At 50.3% G+C, this 10,168-nt stretch overlaps 2 pseudogenes; both read right to left on the bottom strand.

Moving 5' to 3' along the window:
* Positions 1–949: 949 nt before the first annotated feature.
* On the bottom strand, positions 950–1,503 carry LOC116479536 (small ribosomal subunit protein uS13-like; annotated as a pseudogene).
* Positions 1,504–9,113: 7,610 nt separating this feature from the next.
* On the bottom strand, positions 9,114–9,860 carry LOC116479535 (NAD(P)H-hydrate epimerase-like; annotated as a pseudogene).
* Between the last annotated feature and the right edge of the window lie 308 nt (positions 9,861–10,168).

Below are 10,168 nucleotides of genomic sequence, written 5' to 3'. Positions count from 1 at the left end.
GGCACAATCTCTGCTCACTGCAACCTCTGTTTCCCAGTTCAAGTGATTCTCCTCCCTCAGCTTCCTGAGTAGCTGGGATTACAGGCCCCCCACCATCATGCCTGGCTAGTTTTTGTATTTTTGTAGACACGGGGTTTCACCATGTTGGTCAGGCTGATCTCGAACTCCTGACCTCAAATGATCCACCTGCCTCGGCCTCCCAAAGTGCTGGGATTACAGGCGTGAGCCACTGTGCCTGGCCCCACTTCCATTTTTAGGTGGGGAAATAGGGTCTTATTCCTGAAGAGTCTCGTGCAGGTGTCCAGCCCCAGTGGCATCACGGTCACCCTGGTCCAGCTGCTGGGCTCTGTGGCTCTCCGGCTGTCCTGGGCCTCCGGTTCTAGGGGCCTGTCCCATAAATGGTCAGCCCAGAAGGTTCCACCCTCACATACTGGATGGTGACACCCCCACCTCCCAGAGCTGGTTTTCCAGCAGGCAGTCTGGCGGGAAGCCCAGGCCACGTCCCTGTGGTGTTGGCTGCTGCTTGGTGCAAGCCAGGAATGGGGACCGGAGGTGACGTTTAGGGCGAGGCTTTGGGCTCAGCTTTTTTTTCTTTTCCTTTTTTTTTTTTTGGTATATAAACTATTTGTTTTTTTGAGACAGAGTCTTGCTCTTTTGCCCAGGCTGGAGTGCAGTGGCACGATCTCAGCTCACTGCAACGTCTGCCTTCCGGGTTCAAGAGATTCTCCTGCCTCAGCCTCCAGAGTAGCTGGGTCTACCGGCGTGTGCCACCACGCCTGGCTAATTATTTGTATTTTTAGTAGAGACAGGGTTTCACCGTGTTAGCAGGATGGTCTCAATCTCCTGACCTCATGATCCGCCCACCTCGGCCTCCCAAAGTGCTGGGATTACAGGCATGAGCCACCGCGCCCGGCCATAAACTACTTATTAACAGACAAGGCCTACAGACTTATTTCTTCTTAGACACACCCACGGTACGGCTACGGCCATGGCGGCCAATGGTCTCGGTGTGCTGGCCTCAGACACAAAGGCCCCAGAAGCGGCACAGCCCTCTATGGGCCGGAATCTTCTTCGGTTGCTCCAGGTCTTCACGGAGCTTGTTGTCCAGACCCTTGGCTAGGACCTGGCTATATTTTCCATCCTTTACATCCTTCTATCTGTTCAAGAGCCAGTCTGGGATCTTGTACTGCTGTGGATTCTGCACAATGGTGATCACCCATTCCACCTCATCCTCCGTGAATCTCCCGCCCTCTTGGTGAGGTCAATGTCTGCTTTCCTCAACACCACATGAGCATATCTTCCATCCACACCCTTAATGGCAGTGATAGCAAAGGCTATTTTCCGCCACCCATCGATGTTGGTGTTGAGTACTCCCAAAATATGCTGGAACTTTTCAAGGATCACCAGAGACACTGTGGCAGGCTCTGGGGTTCCACAGGCACCAGGATCAGATTTGGGGTCTGGAAGCCCCACATTGCCCTCATCCTCTCTGGCTTTCGTCATGGGGGTGGTGGGCATGAGGAGGAAGGGACCCAGGCCCTTGGCATGAGGTTCCCTTCTTCAGCAAGCTCCCCACTTCCTGGATCACTGGGGACCCCCAGCCCTGGGTACCTCCCTCCAGCCTAGCCTTGACCCTATGGGAACAAGAATATCTCTATCCAGCCTGGACCTTCCCAAGCTGCGGCCTTAAGCATCACCCCAAATAAGGCAGGCACCTGGAGGTGGCCAGGAATGAATGAACATGAATGAACAAATGAATCGTATATAATCTTACAAACTCAGAAACGTAAGGCCATACAAATCTAAATCTGGCTAAGGTTGGTGGCTCAAGGCTGTAATCCCAGCAGTTTGGGAGGCCGAGGCTATAGGATTGCTTGAGCCCAGGAGTTTGAGACTAGCCTGGGCAACATAGTGAGATCCTGCCTCTACAAAAAATTGAAAAAATGTAGCTGGGCATGGTGGCAGGTGCCTGTAGTCCCAGCTACTTGGGGAGGCTGAGGTAGGAGGATCGCTTGAGTCCAGGAGTTTGAGGCTGCAATGAGCTGTGATCATGCCAATGCACTCCAGCCTGGGTGATAGAGCAAGACAGACCTTGTTTCTAGAAAATAAATAAATAAGTTTTGTTTGTTCATTTGTTTGTGATGAAGTCTTGCTCTGTTGCCCAGGCTGGAGTGCAGTGGCAGGATCTCGGCTCACCGTAACCTCCGCCTCCTAGGTTCAAGCGATTTCTCCTGCCTCAGCCTCTGTAGTAGCTGAGATTACAGGCATGTGCCACCACACCTGGCTAATTTTTGTATTTTTAGTAGAGATGAGGTTTCGCCATGTTGTCCAGACTGGTCTTGAACTCCTGACCTCAAATGATCTGCCCACCTTGGCCTCCTAAAGTGCTGGGATTACAGGCGTAAACCACCGTGCCTGGATGATAAGTAAATTTTTTTTAATTAAAAAAATGCCTAAACCTGGATTTTTAGCACGTTGCAGGGGCCTCCCACCCAAGCCCAAGTACTCAGAAGCTGGGAACTGAATAATGCATCTCGGGTGGAATGTTTGATGACCCCCAGCAGAGTGCCATCTCAAGAGCAGGGGTCTAGAGCCAAGGCTCGGGGTTCTAACCCTGACTCTGCCACTAGTCAACCTAGAAAACCACTTCGCCTATATGAGCCTCAGTTTCCCCATCTGTAAAACAGGGTTGGTGCCCATGTCTTGGGGTTTGGGGGTTAGTAAATGAATCTGTGGGAAGCTGAGTCAAGCCTATCGGTGTCTGTAGGTGGTGGAGCCTCTTCCCTCTGACAGGGATGGAAATTATAGAGATAAAATCAAAGAGAGGCCGGGTGCGGTGGCTCACGCCTGTAATCCCAGCACTTTGGGAGGCCAAGACAGGCAGATCACTTGAGGTCAGGGGTTCAAGATCAGCCTGGCCAACATGGCGAAACCCCGTCTTGACTAAAAATACAAAAATTAGCCGGGCATGGTGGTGTGCGTCTGTAATCCCAGTTACTTTGGAGGCGGAAGCAGTAGAATTGCTTGAACATGGAAGGTGGAGGTTGCAGTGAGGTGGGATCGTGCCACTGCACCCCAGCCTGGGTGACAGAGTGAGACTCTATCTCAAAAAACAAACAAACAAACAAACAAACAATAAAACAAACAAACAACAAAAAAACCAGAGAGGTGGAAGGTCAGGTTGCATCAGGAGGAAGCTGGCAATCTCTGTGACTCAGGGAGGTGCAGGGGCTCCCTCCTGGACCCTGGTCACCTCTGAACGTCCCACCGGTTTCTTCCAGTTTCTCCTTTACTGAGATCCCTCTGCCCCCAGAGTCTCAGTTTCCTCCCTTGTGAGATGGGCTCGCACTGGTGCCCCTGAATCTTCTTCCTCCATCCATCCACTGTCAAAATTGCTCCCACATCCGATCCCTTCTCATGAAGGTCCCTCCTACCTGGTCCAGACTATCATTGCTCCTTAGGACCAGCACAGGCACCCCTCTGTGGTCTCCTCGCTTCTCCCTTTATCCCCCACAGATACCCCCACTCTGGTATCCTGAGTCCAGCTTGTCTTTCTTCTGTCTAGAAACCTCTGTGGCTCCCACCTTCCTCAGAGTAAAAGCCAAAGTTCTCCCCCAGACCTCAAGGCCCTGCTTGGTCTCACGGCACCATCGCCTCTTCCTTCCGCACCCTGCTTAATCGACTTAGGCCGCCTCAGCCTCCTCCAAGCTCCTCCAGTGAGTCAGACAGGCTCCTGCCTCGGGGCCTGTCCAAAGGCTGTGCTTTCCCGGGGACCATCTTCCCAGAGACGCCCATATGTCTCCCTTACCTCCTTTGGGTCTCAGTTCAAATATCGTCACCCACACTCTCTCTCCCTCCTCTGCCATCGGGAATTTGTATCTCTGCCAGGCGTGGTGGCTCATGCCTGTAATCTCAGCACTTTGGGAGGCTGAGGTGAGCAAATCACTTAAGGTCGGGAGTTCAGGACCAGCCTGGCCAACATGGTGAAATCTCATCTCTGCTGAAAATAGAAAAATTAACTGTGTGGTGGTGGGAGCCTGTAGTCCCAGCTACCAATCCCAGCTACTTGGGAGGCTGAGGCAGGAGAATCACTTCAGCCTGGGAGGTGGAGGTTGCAGTGAGCTGAGATTGTGCCACTGCACTCCAGCCTGGGCAACAGAATGAGACTCCATCCAAAAAAAAAAGGAATTTGTATCTCATTCATGGTGGTGTCTCCGGCTCCTGTACACAGCTGGGGCTTAATGAGTGTGCTCACAGATAATCATATGCTGATAAAAAGAAGTGTTTCCCCAGATGCCTGCTGTGCTTTAGACCCTGGGCTGTGGTCTGGGGACACAGCTGGGGACAATTGAGAGCAATCTTGCCCTTGTAGGACTCATGGTCTGGGGACAAAGGTGGGACCCAGAGGACGTTATGCACCTGAAGCGATGCATCTGTAATGTGGAATCAGGTGTTGAAAAGTGCAATGAATAAAGTAGAATACATGATCAGATGCAGCAGAGGGAGCGTGTTTCCTGATCTGGCAGTCCTGGAGGGCTTCCTGGAATAGGTGACATTTGGGGCCAAGGCCTGAATGAAGAGAGGGACATGCCCTTTTGCAGCAGCTCTGGTGGCCATGTGTTTCTCACTAGTTCACAGATAAGGAAACTGAGGCTCAGAGAGGTGAAGTCACTTGTCCAGCATCCCCAAATCCAAACTCCCCAGCCAGGAGCCTGCAATCCCCTTTCCCCATGGTGCCAGTTGCAGATGGGCAAACCAAAGTCCAGAGCAGCGCCGCCACGCCTCAAGGTCTCCCAGGAAGCTACTCGGCCCTCCTCCACCCTCCTTCTCCGCCGCGCAGCTTTACTGGGGGACTTTCTCACAGGGAGGAAACAGCGACAGCTGGTTTCACAAGTAGGTGGCCCAAGCCGCAGACCGGTTTCGGTTTGCAAACAGCTTCTGGCTCTGACTGCCTGCTGCTGGGCTGAGCAAACCCAGAGGTAAGAGTCCCGTATCAATCCATAAGAGGAAATGGGCACCAATCTGTCAGCTCAGGGTCTGGCTCGTGGGCAGCAGGGCCAGGGGATGGGGGTGCACTGAACCCTCATCTCCACTTAGTCTTGTTTGTTTTTTTCAGGCATGCGCCACTTTTTTTGAGACAGAGTCTTGCTCTGTTGCTTAAGCTGGAGTACAGTGGCGCGATCTCAGCTCACTGCAACCTCTGCCTCCCAGGTTCAAACTCACTGCAGCCTCAGCCTCCAAAGTAGCTAGGACTACAGGCATGAGCCACCACGCTTGGCTAATTTTTGTATTTTTGGTAGAGACAGGGTTTCACGATGTTGCCCAGGCTGGTCTCAAACTCCTGACCTCAAGTGATCCGCCCGCCTCAGCCTCCCAAGGTGCCAGGATTACAGACATGAGCCACTGCGCCTGCAGCCTCCACTTATTTTTTATTTTATTTTATTTTTTTTGAAACAGAGTCTCACTCCATCGCCCAGGCCGGAGTGCAGTGGCGTGATCTTGGCTCACTGCAACCTCCGCCTCCTGAGTTCAAGCGATTCTCCTGCCTCAGCCTCCTGAGTAGCTGGGATTACAGGCATGCGCCACTACGCCCAGCTAATTTTTGTATTTTTGGTAGAGATGGGATTTTGCCATGTTGGCCAGGCTGGTCTCGAACCCCTGACCTCAGCTGAACTGGCCTCCTCGGCCTCCCAACGTGCTGGGATTATAGGCATCAGCCACAGCACCCGGCCCTTCACTTAGTCTTAATCACTCATCCAATCAACAATCAATGCTTATTTTATGCTTTGCTGTATTCCTGCATTTTATTATTCTCCCAGCGAGCATATACTAAGTGTTTAGTGTGTACCAGGTATTAGCTCATTTAAACATCTCAAGCCACTGGAAAGAATCAACCCTGGCAATTATCTTGATTTCAGACTTCTCTCCAAAACTGGGAGAGAATAAATTTCTGTTGTTTGGAGTCCCCCAGGTTGTGCAAATTTGTTACATTAGCCCCAGGAAACTTACACAGTCCCCTTTCCAACCCCAAGTAAAAACTCCCCTGTCCTCCTGCAGGTCCTCCAGGTCTGAGAGGGTAGTGCCTACCTCCAGCACTCTGTCCAGGAGCAGGAAGGTATGTATTTCTCTTTGGGGATTTCTGGAGCATGTGGGTTGTGGACTCAGAGACACTTAGAAACTCCAGAGGTTTTTCCCAAGTGTCAGCACCATGCACCCTCCCACAGCCATTTGTGAGTTTCTCATGAATACATCTTGGGAAACACTTGGTATTGGTGGATTTTGTAGCTTTTGCCAATCAAATGGCATCTATCTGATGTGTTTTTGGTTTTTTTTTTTTGAGACAGAGTCTCACTCTGTCGCCCAGGCTGGAGTGCAGTGGCGCAATCTCGGCTCACTGTAAGCTCTGCCTCCCGGGTTCGCGCCATTCTCCTGCCTCAGCCTCTCCGAGTAGCTGGGACTACAGGCGCCCGCCACCACGCCCGGCTAATTTTTTTTTGTATTTTTAGTAGAGACGGGGTTTCACCGTGGTCTCGATCTCCTGACCTCGTGATCCACCTGCCTCAGCCTCCCAAAGTGCTGGGATTACAAGCGTGAGCCACTGCGCCCGGCCATCTACCTGATGTTTTAATTTGCATCTTCCTGATCCCCAGTAGAAGCTGATCATCTCTTTGCCCCTTGTGTTTCCTCCTTCGTTAAATCCTACTCTGTGTTCTTTGCGGTGTTCATTACAGGAATTCTTTATATATGTTTGATAGTATTCCTCCATCTGTTGGGTATATTGCAAATATCTTCCCCTAATTTGTAACTTGTCTTTTTGTTTTGTTTTGAGACCAAGTCTCACTCTGTCACCCAGGCTGGAGTGTAGTGGCATGATCTCAGCTCACTGCACTCTCCGCCTCCCGGATTCAAGTGATTCTCCTGCCTCAGCCACCTGAGTAGTTGGGATTACAGGTGCCTGCCATCATGCCTGGCTAATTTTTGTATTTTTAATAGAGATGGGGTTTCACCATGTTGGCCAGGCTGGTCCTGAACTCCTGACCTCAGGTGATTCACCCACCTCAGCCTCCCAAAGTGCTGAGATTACAGGCGTGAGCCACCATGCCTGGACGGCATTATAGGAATTATTTATGTAGGTTTGATAGTATTCCTCCATCTGTTGAGTATATTGCAAATATCTTTCCCTAATTTGTAACTAGTCTTTTTTTTTTTTTTTTTTTTTTTTTTTTGAGACGAAGTCTTGCTCTGTCGCCCAGGCTGGAGTGCAGTGGCACAATCTCCGCTCACTGCAAGCTCTGCCTCCCAGGTTCACACCATTCTCCTGCCTCAGCCTCTCCAAGTAGCTGGGACTACAGGCGCCCGCCACCACACCCGGCTAATTTTTTTTTTTTTTTGTATTTTTAGTAGAGACGGGGTTTCACCGTGGTCTCGATCTCCTGACCTCGTGGTCCGCCCGCCTCGGCCTCCCAAAGTGCTGGGATTACAAGCGTGAGCCACCGCGCCTGGCCTTGTTTTGTTTTGAGGTGAAAACTCCCTCTGTGGTCCGGCTGGAGTGCAGTGGCGTCATCTCGGCTCACTGCAACCTCCACCTCCCAGATTCAAGAGATTCTCCTGCTTCAGCCTCCCGAGTAGCTGGGATTACAGGTGCCCGCCACCACACCCAGCTAATTTTTGTACTTTTAGTAGACATGGGGTTTCACCATGTTGGCCAGGCTGGTCTTGAACTACTGAACTCAAGAGATCTGCCTGCCTCGGCCTCCTAAAGTACTGGGATTACAGGCGTAAGCCACTGCACCTGGATTTTTTTTTTTTTTTTTTTTTGAGACAGGGTCTCACTCTATGGCCCAGGCTGGAGTGCAGTGGCATGATCATAGCTCACTGCAGCCTCAAACTCCTGTGCTCAAGCAGTCCTCTCACCTTACCCTCTCTAGTAGCTGGGACTACAGGATGCACCACCACACTCAGCTAATTTTTAAATTTTATTTTGTAGAGATGGAGTCTCCCTATGTTGCCCAGGCTGGTCTCAAACTCTTAGGCTCAATTGATCCTCCCTTCTTGGCCTCTCAAAATGTTGGGATTACAGGCATGAGCCACCAAGCCTTGCCCTCAAGTTCACCTATATTTTCTACCAAGACATTAAAGCTTTCTTTTGGGCCAGGCACAGTGGCTCATGCCTGTAATCCCAGCACTTTGGGAGGCTGAGGCAGGAGAATCACTTGAGACCAGGAGTTCAAGACTAGCCTGTGCAACATAGCAAGACCCTGTCTCCAAAAAAAAAAAAAAAAAAGAATAGTCAGGCATGGTAATGTGCACCTGTAAGTTTGAGGCTGCAGTGAGTGTACTCCAACCTGGGTGACAAAGCAAGACCCTGTGTAAAAAAATAAAATAAAAAGGTTAATTTTGTTATATTTTTGGGTGTAACTCCTTAACCCATGTGGAGTTTTGTTTTGCATATTGTGTGAAGTAGAGAACCAATATTGTTTTCGACATGGTCTCCCATTTCCCAGATCCTTTTATGGGATAGCCTCCCCTCCCCACTGCTGGGACAGACTGTCTCCTTCTTGAAGCAAAATTCCTGACCTGCATAGGGCTGTCTGTGGGCATTTAATTCTAATCCATTGGTCAATGTGCTTCTTTCTGTGCCAGTATTTTGCTGACTTAATTACAGGCTTTGTCATGGGTTCCAATATCTGGTATGTCAGGTAGGACCGCCCTGTTCTTCTGCAGTAATGTCCCAATGATTTGCAACCCTCTGCTGCTCCAGTTAAATGTTTCGATTATCATATTGAGTTCCAGGGAAAGCTCTGACATGACTTTAATTGGGATTGTGTCGAAACTACAGAGGGGGAAATTAATTTAATATGTTTATTCTCTCACAGCTTTGGAAGCTAGAAGTCTGAAATCAAGGTATCTGCAAGATTGGTTCTTTCTGGTGGGTTGGGACTATTAAATGAATTAATCAGCATCTTTATGAACCTCAGCCTTCCTGTCTATGAACATGGTATGCCCACCATCTCTTTAGCCTCAGTAGTCTCTCTCCGTGTTGTGTGTGTGTGTGTGTGTGTGTGTGTGTGTGTGTGTATGCATGTGTGTGTGTTTTCTGGGAGACAGAGGCACTAAGTCTTTATTGGGAAGAATGTCCATCCACCTTCCCTTACTGCAGATGATGAGACATACTCAGGGTTAGGGTACAATGGTAGGTTTTAGCTGGTACTTCTTTTCCAAAGCAGGTGGCAGTCAACAACCCCTCAAGTAGTGGTAGCAATCTGTAAACTAGGTTTCAGACTTTTTGGGTGCTATCAGGGAGAGAAGCAGGTCTGGCTGGATCCCTCCAGAGTTTTCCTTCTCCAAGTCCCATTCCAAGGGAATGTCAGCATTGGCAGTGGCACAGTGAGTCCATTCAGGACACTCAGGATGTTACAGAATGGCTTTCAAACATTGCCCTTAAAGCTGAAGCAAAGATGGCATCCACCCCCAGCCCATACAGCTCATTGATCAGCATGGGCTCTGGGGGCACTTCACCAAGCAAAAGAATGTCCCTTTCCTGACGATGGGTCACCAGCATAGTGTAGAGTGGCTTGTTGGGTCTTTTGGGGTCAAAGATGATTGGCTGGTGGCCAAAATGTTTGGAGTGTCAAGCACAGAGCAGGCTACCTTCTCCATTATTCCCTGGGCCATGGATGATCGGAACAGTAGCAGGGGCCCTGGACATGGATATGGGAGGATATGCCTTGGCAATGACAGTGGAACAGCTGAGCCCAGCCAATTCTGTAAGTTGGGCCATGCTGGTACTCATGAAACAACTCCTCATCCATGGCCCGGGCCCCCTCCTGGTGCAGGAATTTCACTGCTGTGCTTGCCATGACCTCCAAGCCCCCACAGACAGTGGAGTTAAGCCACTGTGGCCCCCAGCAGGTGTGTCCTGGACATCCATCTTGCATCATTAATCTCTCTTAATACAGTTTGTGTCTGTTTCCCTGCAGAGTTGAAAACACTTTTTGATTCCTTTATTCCTCTTTCTTTTTTTTTTTTTTTGAGACGGAGTCTCGCTCTGTCGCCCAGGCTGGAGTGCAGTGGCACAGTCATGGCTCACTGCAGCCTTCACCTCCTAGGTTCAAGCTATTCTCCTGCCTCAGCCTCCCAAGTAGCTAGGATCACAGGTGCATGCCAC

This window comes from Hylobates moloch, unplaced genomic scaffold (assembly GCF_009828535.3).
Source record: "Hylobates moloch isolate HMO894 unplaced genomic scaffold, HMol_V3 SCAFFOLD_12, whole genome shotgun sequence".
In the NCBI taxonomy this organism is placed as follows: Eukaryota; Metazoa; Chordata; class Mammalia; order Primates; family Hylobatidae; genus Hylobates; species Hylobates moloch.
Note: the sequence above shows the minus strand (reverse complement) of the source record. Positions and strands in the feature narration are given on the sequence as shown.